Source organism: Balaenoptera borealis, assembly GCF_965194805.1.
Source record: "Balaenoptera borealis genome assembly, chromosome: 4".
NCBI lineage: Eukaryota > Metazoa > Chordata > Mammalia > Artiodactyla > Balaenopteridae > Balaenoptera > Balaenoptera borealis.
In genome coordinates, this window is record NC_138861.1 from 85,024,884 (window position 1) to 85,042,317 (window position 17,434).

At 40.1% G+C, this 17,434-nt stretch overlaps 1 protein-coding gene across 17 annotated transcripts in view; it reads left to right on the forward strand.

Annotated features, from left to right (window-relative positions):
- APBB2 (amyloid beta precursor protein binding family B member 2) overlaps positions 1 to 17,434 on the forward strand; it is a 360,572-nt gene that overhangs the window by 50,051 nt on the left and 293,087 nt on the right. For 12 of the 17 annotated variants that reach the window (XM_082390548.1, XM_082390542.1, XM_082390546.1 and 9 more), the window contains one exon: positions 13,721 to 13,877. The exons of the other annotated variants lie outside the window; for them this stretch is intronic. The gene's annotated coding sequence lies outside the window, so the exon portion shown is untranslated. The remainder of the gene's footprint in view (positions 1 to 13,720; positions 13,878 to 17,434) is intronic. 17 annotated transcript variants of the gene reach the window in all.

Genomic DNA, 17,434 nt, shown 5'->3' on the forward strand with positions numbered 1-17,434 from the left:
CTTCTTTTTTTACTGACCCTGCGTTATTTCTTGGCGTATCCTGGCCTGGTTCAGATTTCAAGAAGATTCATACGTTGGAGCAGTTGTGTGTCCTGGCGGGTGGGGATGAAGGCAGTAGAGCAAATTGACAGGCCCGCCTCTCATGTTTACTCCTTCCGCTCTCCCACTTATTGTTCAGTAGGGGTTAGCTTGCTCCAGGGGTGAGAATTTGGGGGTCATTTCTTTGGCTTTTTTCACTATAGCCAAAATGCTAGACTGAGTGCCCTTCGAGGGTGGCTGGTCCTTTGAGACAGCCTGAGGAGAGTGGCTTTCATTTCGTCTGTACTCGGAAGAGAGCGGAGCACAGTTCCCGAGGGCCTTCCGGCTCACGGCTTTAACAAGCCTAGTGTTAGATGGTCTTGGAGGACAGCTTTCACGCGGGAGCTGTTGCAGACTGGGACAGAGTGTTTGATAGTCTGGGGCATACGTGCTTTAGACCGACCTGCCCAAGAAAGTTGTGGAGCCCTCAGACAAATGCAGCAGGTGTGAAAGAACGATAAAAACAGCCACCTGCTGTGTGCCGGCCACAGTGCTAAGGTCCTTTAGGACACTAGCCCTCATCCTCATGCCATCTGGAAGGTAGATGTTATGGCCCTCTTTTTATAGAGGAGGAAATGGACTCAGCAAGTTAAATGATGAGCCAGTCTCAAGGTCACACAGGTAATAAGTGATGCAATCAGGATTTGAACCCATTTCTCTTAAGACTCCAAAGCCTGTGAACTTTCTTAATACTTTCCTAAAACTGTGCACTCAGCTTCACAGCAGACATTAATTTGCAGATAAAAGTTTTCTCTTCTCTCTTCCTAATATAACATCAGGATTTACTTTTGGATAAAGCGAATAAAATAAACACTGCTAAATGTTATCCTGAAATGAAAAAAGGAAAAAGGAATGAATGAGTGAATGAATGAATGAATGGATGGACGAATGAAGCTGGATTGGTGATGGATTTAGAGAGCACAGGGAGATTCAGTGTCCTCAGGAGCTCTGGTAATTTCCTTCAGAACAATGTCTCTTGGGGATTTCTATCCCTTTTTTGTTAAAATGATACAGGATCTGGACCATGAAGGAGCAGTTTGTATTTTTAGCTACATTTAATTCCTGACTTCTTTACTCTTGAATTTTCCCCCTCAATTAACTGTATTCCTATTCCTCCCCTTTTCTTTTCTCCCGCTTGTCCTTTCTAGTAGGTTTTGCTTGCCAGTATTACTTGGTTTCAGGTGGATAAAGTATGTAATTTTAATAGTTGAGATTTCTTTGAAAAAGCCTGAGAAGAATTAATAAAGCCATATCTATCAGTGTATGAGCTATAAAAATATAGGATGAGCTTTCCAACAAATGTTATTATAATAATAATACTTATGGTTCCATTTCCACATCAGCCATTACAGATGCCCTGAGGAAACAAACATGGGGAAAATTAGATGTGATCATATTAATTATGATTTCACTTCTGTGGTTAAATAGATTTCCAGCTAGAGCTGGAGTTGCTTCTTAATTAAACAAATATTTCTTGAGGGCCTGAAATCTGCCGCACCGTGTACTGGTTTGTGATTTCACCTGTTCTTTGGGTAGCAGCACCATTTATGCTTTGAGTTGGTTTTTAAAATTCTTAGCAGCCGCTCTCAACATAATTTATTAGGCCAGAGTTTAGGAATGCTGTTCCATGAAAGCCCCTTTCCCACATGCTTGAAGGGTAATACGAATTACGAATTTCAAATACGAATCCTGGACTTAGGGTTTAGAATTTAGAAACTTTCATTAGATTTTTATTGAAACATGAGCTGTTTCATACACTGTGGATATCCTTAAATTATTATTAGCAAAATATCAAGTTACTTGACTTTAAAAGAAAATTTAATGATGACCAGAGGCATCAATTTGAAGTCCTAGTTCAAACTACTTATGATTTAAAATGAATCAGGTGACTTGCAGACTTGGATTGGGTGGCGAGACTGGGTAGAGCCGGGTTCTGGTCTCTGCCCATCAGCTGTGTGACCCTGGGTAAGCCTTTCAACATTCTGGGCTCTGGTGTGCTCCTCTGTTGAGTAAGGGATTGGACGGATATGCTGTGACATTCCTGCTGGTTCCTACTGGGTCAGACTCTGTGGGAAGAGAAATACAAGATGTTGACACATGGGCCAGTGTGTTGGAGAGAGAGTTTTTTTCTTGCTAGGGGGACTGTTTTTTTTTAATTATTATTTTTTTAAAAAATATAAATTTATTTATTTATTGCTGCGCTGGGTCCTCGTTGCTGTGCGTGGGCTTTCTCTAGTTGCAGCAAGCGGGGGCTACTCCTTCGTTGCGGTGCGTGGGCTTCTCATAGCGATGGCTTCTCTTGTTGTGGAGCACGGGCTCTAGGCACACGGCCTTCAGTAGTTGTGGCACATGGGCTCTAGAGCGCAGGCTCAGTAGTTGTGGCTCATGGGCTTAGTTGCTCCACGGGATGTGGGATCTTCCCGGGCCAGGGCTCGAGCCCGTGTCCCCTGCACTGGCAGGTGGATTCTTAACTGTGCCACCAGGGAAACCCTGTAGGGGGACTTTTAAAATGAACTATCTAGAGGGGGTTGAAGGAACTACAGTCCATCAATCCATAAAGAATAAGAATACAGAAGTTAAAAAGAAATGATTGGGAGTTTCTTGTACTCATTCAGAACAACAATGCTGTACTCACCCCAATTCCCCGGTTATTGAAACCCAACCAGGAAAGGGACTCCCTTAAGGCAAGGACTAGCCTTTGTTTGACACATTGCATGTGCTCTACTGTTGCTAGGTAGGTTTGTGCCATTTTATACATTCTAGTAGGAATGGGTGATGGTTGGAGCTGGGCTGAGCAGTGCGTCTACATATTAGAAGCATATTTCTTATCTATTAGAAACTGCCACTGTTGGAGGAAAGAAACAAAGTGTGCTGCCTTAAAAGATTCATCAGTATTGAGCTGATTCAAACAGTTGGAGACTTGGGGGAGAAATTGGAGGTTAGGTAATGATTTCTTGCTGGTGCTGTTGTATTCCATTTCTCTCTGTTCATTTATGGAGAGAATGATGAATGTATCAAAGGGGTGGCGAAGTATATAAAGACCAGTGTTCCTTAAATCTTAGTAATTTATGGACCTCTTTATTTAAAGGAAAAATTTCTCACAAATTCCCAGTACTAACATAAATATTTTTATTATAAGCAGCTTAAATATGCCTGAACATAAAACTAGGTATAAACTCCTTATGATTCCAGCTCTTATATAACTATAAAACAATGACAAATTTATAGAGTAAATTCAAGCAAAACCAATAACATTCAAATTAACATCAATTTATCATGACAGATAATCTTTTGGACTAAAATTAAGCCTCTCCTTGGAAATGTGATCATGATTCTGACAGCCAAAGCCCCAGTTCATTTCTCCTTCTATTTCCCTGTATTCAAACCTTCCTTCCTATAAAGCACCTTCATTTGGCCAGAATATATGATTTTGGTTTTAATTTAGCTTCATTTATTTTTCTTCCTTGTCCTTGATGATTAAATTTCTACTACTAGGTGCCATGACGATTAGAAACATAAAAGCAAACCCACTTTTGATCAAGCCAGAAGTTGGGACTTGGTGCCTCATTGCATTGGGGTGGGTAGTGGAGGAAAGAGTAGGGTCATTGATACTTGCTTTACTGGGTTTCAGATTTGTGTGAGAGTGAATGGTGTCATTCAGCAAAATGTGGAAACAAAGGAGAAAAAGTAGGTTTTGAGAGAAGATGATTAGTTGGAGACGCAGGTTTCTAGCTGTGTGGTGGACTGGATACTCAAACGCACTTCCTCACTAAAGCATTGTAATCTGGATAAAACATTTTTTAATGCACTTTTGGGATCACAGGAACTAAGACATCTCCAAAGTGTCAACCACGAATTAGTAAGGTAAAACCCAAGTTGGGAGCTTTCTGTGTAAACAAACACAGAAGACGGGTTGCCTTCACCAGTGTGGTTGGAGACTAAGCCTTGGGTGAGTGGCAATGTTAGAAGAGCCTGCATTCCGTTAGGACCTGTAAAAGAAGCTAAAGTAGCCCAGATAGTGCCCATGGGCTTTTGGTAGAAGCTAATGCAAATCCTTTCTGGAGGAAGGCATGCCTACTTTAGACCTTAGGATTCTCCTAAGATCAACCAAATAAGAGTTCAGGATCAAAGGTTTCTAACCCTACTAGAAAACGAGCCACCAGGAGTGAGGGTCATCAGAAACAAAGAACAATAGGCTTAACCCTGAGGACTTCAGATATTAAAATTATCTGATACAGAATATAAAATAACCATTTTGAAATGCTTTAAGAAATAAAATATATAATCACAAATAAGTGCAGAGAGCATGAGATAAAAATTGACCAGGCTTGGGGAAGGGCGGTGGGGGAAGGATAAATTGGGAGTATGGGATGCACATTACCATTTATAAAATGGATAAACAACAAGGATTTACTGTATAGCACAGGGAAATATATTCAGTGTCTCGTAGTAAACAATAATGGGAAAGAAGTGAAAAAAAAGAATATAGATATATACATATATATGTATAACTGAATCACTTTGCTGTATACCTGAAACTAACACAACATTGTAAATCAACTATACTTCAGTCAAAAAAAAAAAAAAAAAAAGGGGACTTCCCTCGTGGTCCAGTTGCTAAGACTCCACATTCCCAATGCAGGGAGCCTGGGTTCCATCCCTGGTCAGGGAACTAGATCCCACATGCCGCAACTAAAGTTCCCGCATGCTGCAGTGAAGATCCTGTGTGCCGCAACTAAGACCCAGTGCAGCCAAATAAATAAATAAATATTAAAAAAAAAATGACCAGGCATATTATTCAGCCATAAAAAAGAAGGAAATTCTGCCATTTGTGACAACATGGATGGACCTTGAAGGCATTGTGCTAAGTGAAGTAAGTCAAAGACAAACACTGTATGATCTCACTGATATGTGGAATCTAAAAAAAAACCCAGACTTATAGAAACAGAACAGATTAATTGTTGCCGGAGGTGGGGGATGGAGGAAATGGATGAAGGTAGTCAAGATACAAACTTCCAGTTACAAGAAAAATAAGTTCTGGGTAGATAATGTACAGCATGGTGACTATAATTAATAAAACTGTATTGTATATTTGAAAGTTGCTAAGAGAGTAAATAGTCAAAGTTCTCATCGTAAGGAAAGAACTGTAACTATGTGAGGTAATTGATGTTAAACTTATTGTGGTAATCATTTTGCAATATATACATAGATCAAATTATGTTGTACACTTTAATACAATGTTGTATGTCAGTTATATCTCAATAAAGGGGGTGTGTGTACAAGGGCAACATAAATCTAGGTGTTTTGTTGTTATTGGAAAAAAATTAACCAGGCAGATTTGGGGGAAAAAAGCAAGAACAAAACCTAAGGGAAAAAATTACAACTGTTGACATAAAAACTCAATAAATTAGATTAGGAACAGCTAAAGAAGCAATTCATGGGGCTTCCCTGGTGGCGCAGTGGTTGAGAATCTGCCTGCCAATGCAGGGGACACGGGTTCGAGCCCTGGTCTGGGAAGATCCCACATGCCGCGGAGCAACTGGGCCCGTGAGCCACAACTACTGAGCCTGCGCGTCTGGAGCCTGTGCTCTGCAACAAGAGAGGCCGCGACAGTGAGAGGCCCGCGCACCGCGATGAAGAGTGGCCCCTACTTGCCGCAACTAGAGGAAGCCCTCGCACAGAAACGAAGACCCAACACAGCCATAAATAAATAAATAAATTAATTAATTTAAAAAAAAAGAAGCAATTCATGAACTAGAAAAAAAGATTTGAAGAAAAAAACCAGAATGTAACATAGAAATAAAAAGAAAAACATGAAGGTGTATTTGAAGACTATAAAGCCTATGATGAGATCTGTTCAGAGTCCCAGAAAGATGATAGAGAAAATAGAGGGAAGTAGTATTTGAGAATCTAGTGTACAAATAATTTCCAGAGAGTGTTCATAAAGAACATAAATGACTGGTGTTCCTTAAATCTGAGTAATTTATGGACAAGATAAGGGGGGAAGCACAGCATATACCAATAGGATAAACAAACAGAAATCCACATCTAGACATAGGAAAACTTAAATACACCAAAATAAGAAAGATGATTTTAAGAATACCCAGAAAAGAAAGATAGATTGTTAATCAAGGGAGTAATAGACTGACAGCTGACTTCTCAGCAATAATGGAAGCTGGAAAAATATTTTCAAAATGCTAAAAGAAAATGCTATTGGTTGTGTATCAGCAAAACTGTCATTCAAGAAAAAGGCAAAATATGCTTTCCAAAAAAATTAAACCTTACCACAGCCGACCTTTACTAAGAAACTTCTTAAAGGATGTGCTTCATGAAGAAGAAAGTGATTCCAGAAGGAAAGTCTGAAATGCAAAAAGGAATGATAAATAAATCGGTAAACTTGTAGATAAATCTCATTAAAATTAAATTTAGTTCCTCAGTCATATTAGCCAAATTTCAAGGCAATTTGGATAGTGACTACTACATTGAACAACACAAATATGGCACATTTCCATCATCGAAGAAAGTGCTGTTGGACAGCTCTGTTGTGGAATCATGTAAGGGAAATACACTAAGATAATCTCTGCAGTTCATTGATTTCAGTTGCCACTGTTCATAAGAGCCACCATTATACTATGTGTATAAGATTTTAAGAAAAACTGGCAAAAATTTTTAAGATGCCGTTTTTGTAAGGCACATCTCCATATTACCTGTGTGAAAATGGAAGAAATGTGCCTCTTAGAATGGATGCAATATGGAGTTAGAGCATGAATGAACTGGGAGTTGAGATCCAAGTAGGTTGGACATAGAATAGTCAAGGGAGAGAAAGCATGGTGTGTACTTGGCATAGAGCGGGTCTCAATAAATGTTTGATGAATGAATGGGTGATGTATCGGATGGGCGTCTTCAGACTATCCTGGTAGCTGGACTTGGCATCCTGGTCGAAGTCACCCAGAAAGTTTGTATGAAGTGTGAGGAGAGTCAAGATGAAGCCTCGGTGAACACCATTGATATTCTTGTGGTCATATAGAAAGGAGCCTAAGAAGGAGCCCGAGAAAGAACTTTCAGAGAGGTGGGGAAGAACCAGAGAGAACTCAGGCTGCTTGAGAACAAAGGGTGAGGAGGTGAGATGCTGCAAGGACTCTGTTAAGATAAGGCATATGTGTTCCTGAATAAGCATCAGCCTGCCCTATGTGATAGGAGAAGCACTGAGAATCACAAAGGCATCAGTGATTATTTCTGCCAGAGCATCTGAGAAGGCTTCATGAAGGAGGTGATATTTGGGCTGGGCCTCAAAGGACGAGTAATTGGCACATCAGAGTAATAGGGTGGGACGGTCTAGGCAGGTGGAGTAACACAACAGCATGAAATTGTGAGAAGGTGTGAAGCCCTTGGCAGTAACTCCTCATGAGGCCGACTTCACCGTGTCCAGCTTTTTTCTAGGTAAAGGGCTAATGTTGGTGAAGGAGCATGTGTTCCCTAAGATCAGAAGCATACTTCTACTCATCTTAAGTTGGAATGGAAGGCAGTTAAAATAACTGCATACCTGACCAGACACCTCCCTAATGCTCCGAGTAGACCACACTTTATATATGATTTCTCCAACATTATCTCAGGTTATACAGTTTATTACTGAATTTTGGGATTTAAGTTCTGTATGAATGCCTATGGTATATTATTAGGATGATTAATCATATGCCATCCGTAGACTAGAGAGTGGGAAACAGATTTAGCTTGCTAAAGTTCACCAGATCAGAGTGCTAAGAAAATATGCGGCAGATAAGACTTGGGCAAAAATCCCAGATTCTTGATTTAAAAGCTCTGTAACATCAGTCAAGTTATTTGACCGCTTCATGCTTCAAGTTTCCCCATTTAAAAATAGACATAATAATAGTTCCTACTTCGGGATGGATGTGAAGATTAATAGAAAGCACTTAGCAAAAGAGTTATTCATTATTATAATAAAAACATTCCAGTACTTTTTTCCATAAGGAAATACACTGTATCAGTGGTTCCCAGCTGTGGGAATGATGTGCATCAGCGTCATTTGGGGCCAGTTAGAAAAATAAAGATTCGTGAACACTACCCCAGACCTAGTACATCAGAGCACCTGGGCTTTGGACTTTGTATTTTTTGGTAGGAACTCCAGGTTTAGGAACCCTTGCTCTTGGGCTGAGTAGCATTTTGGTCATTTTTTTACCTGCATATTTACTTTCTTCTTTGCTCTACAGTATTTTGAACATTGGCTCTTGGTATTTGTTGAGTATGTGAGCTTTCAGGTTTTTAATCCAGGAGATCGTTGTGTGACTCTCCACTCCGGTACCTTCCTTTCTCTTTCTCCTCCTTTCCTCATCTACCTCCCCATCATCCCATATTGAATTTTTAGACAGTTGGGTTGACTTATCTCCTGGACGGCCTAATTCTCAGCACCTCCCCCCCCCAATCTCTTTTAAATAGATTTTTTAAAGAAACTTTGTAAAGGCAGACATTTGGCATGTTAAAATTGAACTTCGGGTTACACTAAAATTAATAATTCAACTTTTTTTATCCTTTGAAAAAAATAACTACAGGAAATGCTTCTAAAATAACTTATATTCCCCCCGTTAAAACTGAGGTTGTGTTTGGATGGATTCCAGCATTTGTTCTTTTTCCTTGGGAGGGGGGTAAGATGTGGGAGTGTTCTCCATGCCAAAATACACAAATTTAATCCCTCAGACCTAAGAGTGCCTTTCATATGACGGCAGTTATTTGGTATATTGTAAAATGTAGCCTGGGAGATTTAAGAAATAAAATATTTACTGTATTTAGATCAATTAGAATATTCCTTTTAACTTTTGTGTGTGGATATTTTGGTGAAAAAAAAAATCATTGTATTGCAGCAGAAGTAGCCTTGCTAGTTAACTCTGTTTAGTTCATGTATTTTGCATTTCATTTGGATGAGGAAATGTCAGCTTCATTAGGGCAGAAATTTTGTTCAATGCTAAACCCCCAGCGCCTAGAATAGTGCTTGGCACATAGTGAGTGTTTAATAAAACTGTACGAAGTGAATGAGGTAATAATTAACCAACCCAAACTAAAAACCACATCTACCACTTCTCACCGAGAAATTTCCTCAAGGGCTTGTGAAGGTAGCAATACCTGAAATTTGTCTGGTATTCGGATTAGAGGCTGCCTGCGTGTTCCCGTGGCCCCCTGTGCCTCTCACAAATCACACTGAGTCCCTTCACTTAGGTCCTTGCAGGAAGGGACTGGGTCTCTTGTTCATGGTTTTATCCACAGTGCTGTATCTGGCAGGTTTGTAGTTTCCTAAGTAAATATTTGTTGAATGAGTACATAAAGCTTAAAAATTTTCTGTAATGCCTTTATATTTGGTTTCATTGGTTGACAATCCCATGAAGCTGGCTGTTTTACAAATGATGGAACTAAGGTTAAAGAGTGTAAATTAGTTATTCCAGAAAGCCTTGGGTCATAAGTAGCAGAGCTGGGACCACAACCTCTATGTCTGCTGATTTCTTTGTCCCTTGTTCTTTCCGGAACAGCCTTTAGAACATTAGAAAGCATAAATTCCCTCCCCACCTCCCCCAACTGTTGAAACCCCCTTTACTTGAGAGCATGACATGGGACATTACTGGTGAAACCTTTTCCAAATTGTCATAATGTCTCCACAAACTTTGTTGGGTGGCAGTTTTGCTTACTTATAATAGATTCTTTTCAGTTTCTGGTGATGGGTAATTTAAAACAAACCCAGCCCTCTCCCAAACATTTTAAGATGTGAAATTATCAGTACTTTCAATCTAAGATTTTAAAATCAAATTTCCAGTGCCATGAGAGGAATGGTCTCTGACATAGTCTTGCCTGATCATTTTGAGAGAGAAATTTCAGAAGTATTGAATTGGCTTGGCTGATATTTCTGGAATCAGGCTCAAGAAGGAGAAACTTTCCCTTTGATGTTAAAATAGGAAAAAAAAAAAATGCTGGCCATCCGTTTAAGATTCTCGGATGGTGGCAGTGTCTGGGGGTACGTTTTGCCAAAGGCATTCACTGAAGCTAAAGAACCAAACAACACACAGCCAAGGTTCCAAGTAAGAAAGGATTTCAAAATCAGTGCATCCGATCTAATTCTAATTTGTTTAGTCTCTATTGAGAAAGATAATTTGGTGACTTCAGCAAGATTATGGCCAAATTGATTGGCAGGTCAGAGTTTATTCTACCAGACTGCTAAATTTAAACTTACTGTCATTACCTTACAAATGACTTCAAAGAGTTCCTTGAACAATACTCACCACCAAGCTTTGATTTCATTGTGAAATAGCAACAAGAATCTGATTCCTTTTGCCATCTGTGGACCTTAACCTTTAGCATCCGATCTGAGGCACAGAAAAGAATGAATAAACTGTCGATATTATTGTCTTTCCTTCAGGATCCAGCCGTGGAAATAGATGGTGGGGACTTCAGGAGCAGTTTGGGGCGGAAAAAACTCGTGTTTTCTTTTTCGAGGGTGCCTGACTCCTGAGATGAGGCGGGAGGGAGCCATTGTATTGGTCCCGGCACTCACAAAGGGAGCTCACATCATCCCTGGATGTGGCTTTTTTATTAGTGGCTTCACAGTTCCTGCCTTTGTGGCCCTGCTGCACAGTAGGCAAGGGGTGACGGAGGGAACTCAGTGAAGGCTTTTCGGGGAGTGTTTCTGAGTGTGTCACTGCCATCTGTCCTCTTGTCTCCCTTGCTCGTCAGGCTGTTCACATGTTGTGGGACTCGTAGGTTTCTGACTGATGTGACATGGGCGCTGTAGGTAAACGCTGAGAAAGAAGTGGAGGTGAGCAGTGTTCCTGTACATCACTTAGAGGAAGAGAGAAAAGTCCTGCTCATCCCCAAGCTTGTAGCAGGCGTAAGATAAGAAGCATTAGGATTATTTTATTTTAGTTTTTAGTGACTCTCTTCTTTTCTTTTCCTTTCTTTCCTTTTTTCTTTTCTTTTTCCTCCCTCCCTCCCTCTCTTTTTTTTTTTTTTAACCATGTTTTATTGAAGTATAACTGACCTATAAAACTGTTAGTTCCAGGTACACAACGTAGTGATTCACTGTTTCTGTACTTGACAAAATGATCCCCACTCTGTTTCTTAATTTTTGAAATCAGTAATATGTCTCCCCTAAAACTTGAGTTGTTTTGGAAGGAAGAGGCTCAGACTTGATGCCTGATCATTTAGTAGATGATTTACTTCCAACACTGGGGCGAGCATGCATCCCTCCTCTCTCTTACAGGTGGCTCACAGGTGCCAGTGTCGTTTTCTCTTGTTGAAAACCTCTTGTCCTGCTTTGAGCAGGGGGACTGTGCTGTCATCATCAGGGCAAGGACTAGGACCAAAAAGCTTTCAGCATGACAGGCGGTTTCTGTTCAAGACACCTGCTGCCCAAGCACACTGCGACCATTGTTTCTCTGACGGAACGGGTTCTGGGCAGAGCCTCGTCTATTTCAGGCAGCCTTTGAGTCTCTGGTTTTTTTCCTGCATGCATTTCATTTTTGACGGAATAAATTTCTCTCTCGTTCTACTAGTTTTGCTGATGTGAATTTAACATGTGCTGGTGATTCATACGAACTTGTATTTCGAGGAGTGCACGCTGAGATGTTGTAGTGGCGGAAAGAGCACTTGGTCCCAGTGGAACCAGGCGATCTGGGCTCTCATCCCTGCCCCACCAGCTGTGTGGCCTTGGGAGAGACATTTGACCTCTCTGGGTGACAGTGTCCTCATTTGTAAACTGAGGAGGTTGGCTTCTTAGAATGATGGACTGCCAAGTACCGTAGTGTTAAGATTCTACCATTGTGTTTTGTGTTTTCTGAGATGCTAGGAGTATCAGAGATGGAGTGTGGCAGTGTTCACTAAGGGCTCTGCCCCTGTGAAATCATAAGTAACGCCAGGAGGCACTCTTTTTAATTAAGTGACAATTGTATGGCATGGCTAGTGATAGAGAAGTTTGGATGCATTAGTTAAGGGAGAGGAATAACTCTGGTCTTCTTGTTTCTTTGTGACAAGTTTGCAAAATAACAAGATTTCTCGTTTCTGGAAAAGTAGTCATTCAGCCCTGGGAGTGTTATTGGACACTCGGGTTTTGAACTTCTAAATGAAGAATTACAGAGTTCAGATAAATGAAGACTTTTAAATTTTAGCTCTTATTGTTCAGAAAAGAGGAAACCCACATATCAGGCTAATATAGTGTATCGATATACCATTTCTGATTTGCATTCCCATACTGTTTAATAAGAAAAACCTTATTTAAAAATATTCTAATTCTACAAACAATATGTTTTAATTGTAGAAAACTTGGAAAATACTGAGATGTAAACACAAATATTTCTAATTCCATGACCCAGAAATAGCTATTATTGTTCATAATTTGGAGTCTTTAGATTGTATACACTCAGTCTGTAGAACAAAACTGGGATTATACCACAGGTACATAACTTGATATCTTGCTTTTTTCCTGCCGTGTTCCTTTCAAAATGATTTTTGTGACAGAGGTTCAAATGAAGGTGGAAATTAATGTAATATTATGCTTGCCACACTTGTGACGGGGTCTGCTTTGACTTACAGAAATAGAATTGTGGACCTAGTATCTGAAAATAACGTATGTCTCATTCCCTCTTGAACAGGCTTTCAATACTTGGCATATATTGATGTTGTCATAACTATTGCTATAATTAACAAAGACTTCTTAAGCTATTCTTAATTGTTCACTAATTGCTTTTATAGGATTCCCTCATTTGAGTTTTCTGTTTCTAAATTGCTAGCTGCGATATCAGTGGGCCTAAGTTATTTTAACAGTTTTTCTGAATGCCTTGATTCTTCAAGCTGAAGCCTAGTAGCTAGTGTGGGCCAGGCCACAGGTTTGGCATGAAGTAGGATAGTTAAATGATCCCTTTTGCCTGAATATATTATACATTTGATAATATTTATGATTCACTTGAATATTGGTTTTCATATATCATTTTCCTCTATTAGGAAATGAAAGATGATTAGTTTCCCCTTTGGATTATTTAGCCTATAAAATTTTCTGTTACACCATTCACTTTGCCTTGAAAATACATTCTAAATCCTGAACCACGTTGGAATTTTTTATGACCTTTCCCTTATGTGTCTTTTGGTAGTGCCCTTTGAAGTCCTGAAATGTTTTTGTATTTGATTGAGATTAAATCTGGGTTTCATTTTACTTTTTAAAACATATTGAGCAAGTTAATTTTCTGTTCGGGTTCCTAAGGGGAATGATTCCAGCCCTCTGTGTCCCAAGAATCCAGACTGAGCCTTGCCAGAACATTCCTGTGGTTTTCCACAGGGCAGATGCATGTGTTCGTGAAATTTTAGTTGTAGCTCGTGTTTTCTGTGGTTAATTAAAACATCTGGCTTTTAAATTTTCCGCAAACAGAGCATAAGTGTTTGGCCAGACCTTTTCAGTAATGATTAAATACTTCAGTCCTCCCCTCGGAATAGCCCGAACTTGTCTTTAGGACACCTTATAAACTGTCGTCTCTGTTCATTAATGATTTTAAACGTTTGGAAGATGCTGGGGATTATCCTGCCAAACATACACTCCTGAGAGAGAGAGCTTGTGACCGTGAATCCCTCTAATGGCTTCCGGCCTTCGCCCCTCCAGGTCGGAGCTGCCGTGGGGTGAGCAGCTGCTCTCCGTAGCCAGGCATGCTGTGGTCGGCTCTGCCCAGCCGTGGAACAGAAACATTTGCTGGATGGAAAATCCATAAAAGAAAGCTCCTGTGAAAGCCTGAGACAGACGATAACTTAAGCAAAATCAGGTTGGTATAAGATAAGAGAGGCTGGGTAAAACGGACTGGGTCAGATGGGGAAGGTGATTTTGTTCATTCCATGGAGTGTTTCTGAGACAGTCCCAAATAATCATTCCCAGTTATTTGAGAGATTCCTAGCACTGTACAGATGGCAGGTCTAGCCTGACAGACTTCTGTGTACAGTGTATTGTGGTCTTCCTTTCTTTCTCTTCCTTGTTCCTCTCCTCTGTCCCATCCTCTCTCTTAGAAAAGAGAGGAGGATCTTAAGCTTAAGCAAACGTGTAGGAAGCCACAAGCAGAGGTCACCCATAATCACTCCATGATCTGGGCTTTATTTTGGAGAGCAAGCCATGTCCTCGAGAAAGCCTGGACTCGTACTTTCAGAGACTTGCCCTCATTTGTGTTTCCACGCTAAGAAGGGTAGGTTGTGAAGACTTGCCAGATCTTTGAGGGGGAGGGGTTCTTCTGTGTGTGCTCCTTCGGTTTGCGTGGCAAGTTTTTACTTACCTTTATCTCCCCCCAAACAAAAGCTAGCAACACATTCATTTTCAGCAGTGTGTGCACTTGGCATTAAGATACATAGGATGGAGGAGAAGAAATGTCCTGAAAATAATTGGAATGTGACTAAATGCCACATAGCCTCACTGTGGACCAGGAGAAGGAAACTGTGTAAACAACCTCACATGTGGCAGTAAGGTGGGAAAGAATTCATTCTGAGAAAGAATATCATACAGGGACAGGCACCGCAAACACTTTCTGTTGAATATTCGGTGGTTAACTCAGCATTACACGTAATAAGCAGTGGATAAATACTCAGCAAAAGGGAGGGAGTCGGCGGTCCTGAGAGCCTGTGAAGTAGTGAACGTCTCTTGGCTTTGCCCACCCAGCATCCCTTTCCTCCTCCTTTCAATAAATCACCCAGATTTCCCCTGGGCTGTCAGTCACCCTTGCTTTGTTCTCAGCCCATGTAGTTAGAGGAGGTGACTCCACTGCCTCTTTCATGGGCATGTGACATCAGCTTGTCTAGTCAGGGTCACAAGGGTCCGTTATGGAGGTTTGGAGTTATGAAACTGTTGCAAAGAGGTTTTTCCTTTCTGTGGGTTTGTTAAGCCGGAGCTGCTAGTGACCCTCTTTTCTACCACGTAGGGAGAACCTTTCTGAGAATGAAGTCAACACAGAGGAAATCAGAGCAGGGAGATGGAGGAAAAGGAATGGGGATGAGGGGGACACATGCACACATACACCCACCCTACACCCACAACTTATGGCCATGGATTCAGCAGCCCCTAAGGCCAGCAACTCCAGTTTCACTCTCCAGGCAGGTTAGCTAGTTAGTTTGAATTAGGTGTCCATCGCTTACATCTAAAAACATCCTTCCAGGTGGGAGGTCTTAGCATGAAATGACTGTGGCATAGTCCCCGTCCTCACGGGCTTCGCAGTGATAAGCCAGGTCAGTATTAGGTTAGCTGACCCACAGTGTGAAAAATGTATCACTAGAGGTAAGAACTAAGTTCTGTGGGAGTGGAAGAGATGGGGAATTATGAATTCTGCTGGCTTGGGGAGAGACCAGCACAGAGAGCTGTTATTTAACAAAGGAGAAACAGGAACATTTTTAGAACTGTATGTAATTCAATTACTTGCTTTTTGAGTCTGAAAGAAAGGGAGGCTTTCCAGAGCGTATAGTTAATTGCAGATAAGGAAGATAATTTCAGAGCTTCGCCAGCAGTAGAGTCTTGGTATTTACTGTACACACGATTGTGTCGGGAGCAGCCAAATGAGAGGTTATCAGAAAGTTGCCCAGAGTTTATTTGAACACCACAGGGGAGCAGCTGCTCTTCTCACCAAAACGTCAGTTGGCTTTCTGGTGTCAGCAGAATTCCGGGTGCGTCATGAACTTTGTTTCTTCTTCTCCGTGTTAGGCTTTATGATTATTATTTTATTTTTTATGATTGACCTTGTTTGACTTTTAAAAAATTAATAGTCTTTATTTTGGGGAAGCAGTTTTAGGTTACAGAAAAATTGAGCAGAAAGTAGAGTTTCCATACCCATAGCCCTGAGTTTTCTCATAATATTATTAACGTCTTGCATTAGTGTGATGTATTTGTTAGTTGATTAGCCAATATTGATTTATTATTATTAACTAAAGTCCGTAGTCTACATTAGAGTTCACTGTTTGTGTTGTACACTGTGGGCTTTGACAACCTGCCTTTTGAACCAGCCTTTCGATAGGGATCGTGTTGAATCTCCAGATCAATTTGAGAAATATTGCTGTCTTACCAATGTTAAGAATTCTGATCCGTGAACATGGGGTGTGTTTCCATTGACTTAGGTCTTTTTAAATTTCTTTCAACGTGTTTTCGTTTGTTTTTAAAACATCTTTATTGGAGTATAATTGCTTTACAATGGTGTGTTAGTTTCTGCTTTATAACAAAGTGAATCAGCTATACATATACATATATCCCCATATCTCCTCCGTCTTGCATCTCCTTCCCACCCTCCCTATCCCACCCCTCTAGGTGGTCACAAAGCACCCAGCCGATCTCTCTGTGCTATGCGGCTGCTTCCCACTAGCTACCTATTTTACGTTTGGTAGTGTATATATGTCCATGCTACTCTCTCACTTTGTCCCAGTTCTCAGGGAACACAGATTACACTTCCTTGTTAAATTTATTACAATGTATTTTTTTTTTCTTTTTGATGCCTGTATAAATGGAATCATTTTTAAAATTTCACTCTCAGAGTGTATATACATTGTTAGTGTATAGAAATACAGTTGTTTTCTGTATATTGCTCTTGTTTTCTTCTACCTTGTTGAACTTGTTTATCAGTACTAGTAGTTTTTTAATTGTGTATATGACTTCTTTAGGATTGTCTATATACCAGATTATGCCATCTGTGAATAGAGGTAGTTTTATTTCTTGTCCAATATGGATGTTAGTATCATTTTACAGTGATTTGAAAACTTTACCGTGACATGAGAACTACAAAGTAACATGTTATGGAGATTCTAATGAAATTATCCTATTCTGTAGCTTTATGAAAAGGACAAAGGATGGTATTTATGAAATTTATCCCCTCGTAATTGAGCTAGTAACTCAGTCAGTGAGCTTCTTAGCCATTCCTGTATCTTCTTTGGGGAAATATCTGTTTGAATCCTTTGCATATTTTTATATTGGGTTATTTGTCTATATGTCCCTTTTTGGATTTATGATTTGCACATATTTTCTCCAGTCTCTGGCTTGTCTTTTTGCTTTCTTAATGGTATCTTTTGAAGCTCAAACATTTAAAATTGTGATGAAGTTCAATTTATCATTTTTTTCTTCCAAAGCTTATGATTTTGATGTTTCTAAATACTCTTTGCCTAACCAAAAGTTGCTAAGATTTTCTCATATGTTTCTTTCAAAACTTTTGTTGTTTTAGCCCTTACATTTAGGTCTATGATCCATTTTGAGTTAAGTTTTGTGTATGGTGTAAGGTTCAGATATATGTTCAATTTCTTTTTTCTCTTCTCCTCTTCTCTTCTCTTTTCTCTTCTCTTCTCTTCTCTTCTTTCTCTCTCTCTCTTT